At 43.8% G+C, this 2,500-nt stretch overlaps 1 protein-coding gene across 1 annotated transcript in view; it reads right to left on the reverse strand.

Moving 5' to 3' along the window:
- LOC123519683 (calcium-activated potassium channel slowpoke-like) overlaps positions 1-2,500 on the reverse strand; it is a 253,402-nt gene that overhangs the window by 227,714 nt on the left and 23,188 nt on the right.

Here is a 2,500-nt window from a genome sequence, read left to right on the forward strand (position 1 = left end):
GAGAGAAAGGGAGAGAAGGAAGGGAGACAAGACGAGAAGAGGAACAGATGAGGATAAAAAGTGGAGATGAGATAGGTAGGAAGAGGGGAATGGGGGAGAGAGAGAGAGAGAGAGAGAGAGAGAGAGAGAGAGAGAGAGAGAGAGAGAGAGAGAAAAGCAGGTGGAGAATGAAAGATAAGGAAGAAAACAACAACAACAACAACAACAACAAACAATGAAGTACAAAACCCGTTGGCACCCCTGCTTGGCACTGACACGGCACAATTGGCACGCCTAAAAACACACATCGCCACAGCAAAACCTACTACACCCACACACTATGCACACAACACACCCACAGCCCACCCCACCACCCACCCACCCACCTACCCACCTACCCTGACAACGACCCTCTGTGCCTCTGACAAAGGGGTCTGCTTGCTCTACTTTCCTCTGCATGGTGATAAAGAACTAAAAATCGCTTATATTCCAGAGAGAGAGACAACGTATTTAGAAATGCTTTGTTTTCTCACCACGACAATTTTCAAGGGCCGTAGAGATGATTAGTGAGGTTTTTCAAGAGTTTATACAGTTGGTAATGTAGATATTTTGTCACTCTGTCTCTAGAACTATAAAAACTTGCTTAAAAACGCCTTGCTTTTTCGATAAGACTGTTTTCCATGCGTGCTTTGGGGTCCGAGGGGTCTCCAAGCGCACGGGTTCGAATCCTATCCACGGTTCGAGTGTAGGTTGGGCTTCCTCACTCGGGGCAACGGTTTCCTAGCGGGTGGGCTTTCAGATAGGAGGTACCACAAAAATTATCCCCTTTAGCCCAGAAATTCCCGTGAAAAGCCCACATGGTTTAAATAAAAAATAAATAAAATAGATATAGACGTTTTTTTTATCTATTTTATCTAGTTTTTTCTAACTCCTATGTCTTTTAAGCGAACTGGCAACATAGTGGGCCTTTTTCTTTTCCATATTTTGTTGCCCTTGACCAGCTGTCCCTCTTACATTAATAAACAAAAAAATCTATTTATCCAAGGCTGCAGCTGGCCGGGTTGACTAATGGCTGAGCTACAAGAGTACTGTGGGAAGTGTTCTGAGACTTTGAATGCGACGTAGTTAGCAAATGAAAGCAAAAAAAAAAAGAGAGTGAGGGATGAGGTTCGGTTACTTAAGCCTGAAGGATATTTAGGTTGAGATTAAGCTTCATTCACTGGTAGTTCATTTCAAAACACATGCACGCACGCACACAAGCAAAAACAGAATTAAAACAAGAAGAAGAAGAAGAAGAAGAGAAAGAAAGAAAGAAGAGAAAAAAAGAAAAAAGAAAGTAAAAGAGAAAGAACAAGAACCAGAAAAAAAAGAAAAAGACGAGGTAGGAGTAAAAGAAGAAGAAGAAGAAGAAGAAGAAGAAGTAAAATAGTAGAAGAAAAAATAGAACAACAACAATAACAAGACAGAGAGAAATTTAGGTCACTCTTCACTACAATATTGCAAAAAAAGGACAAAAAAAGAGATTATGCAACAGTATTACGTTCAGAAGTGGAGAGAAAGGAAGAAATTATACAAAAACCACACCTGTCATATGCCAAAACACTCCAAAACACTCCCACAAGACACTACTACTCCCACCTCCATCCTCACTCCCACTCCTCTCCCTCCCTCTGTCTCGAACACCTCCCATCTCTTCCACTCCATTACAACACAAGAATTCACCACATCACCAGTCCACCACATCACCACTCCACTCAATAACACAAGCATCACCCTACACCACATCACTCCACCACATCACCACTTCACCACTTCACCACATCACCACTCCACCACATCACCACATCACCACATCACCACATCACCACTCCACCACTTCACTCCACCACATCACCAATCCACCACTTCACCACATCACCACTCCACCACATCACCAGATCACCACTCCACCACATCACCACATCACCACTCCACCACATCACCACTTCACCACATCACCACTTCACCACATCACCACATCACCACTTCACCACATCACCAGATCACCACTCCACCACATCACCACATCACCACTCCACCACATCACCACATCACCACATCACCACACCACCACTTCACCACATCACCACATCACCACTTCACCACATCACCACATCACCACTTCACCACATCACCAATCCACCACATCACTGTCAATATCACGTTCAAAAGTGGAAAGGAAGATATTATATGAAAAAAAGACACCTTTCCTATACCAAAACACTCAAACCACTCCCATAAGACAGCTACTCCCACTCCATCTCTCTCTCTCTCTCTCTCTCTCTCTCTCTCTCTCTCTCTCTCTTAACCTCACCTTTGAACACCTATCCCTTCCACTCCACACCTCCAAGAATTCACCACATCACCACATCACCACTCCACCACTCCGTCTATCACTTCTCCATCACAAACTCCACCACACAAGTTTTCCACACTGTTCCACTTCACTCCACTTCACAAGGCTAACTTTGTAAACTTCTCT

The sequence above is a fragment of the Portunus trituberculatus genome, chromosome 45 (genome assembly GCF_017591435.1).
Source record: "Portunus trituberculatus isolate SZX2019 chromosome 45, ASM1759143v1, whole genome shotgun sequence".
NCBI classification, from domain to species: domain Eukaryota; kingdom Metazoa; phylum Arthropoda; class Malacostraca; order Decapoda; family Portunidae; genus Portunus; species Portunus trituberculatus.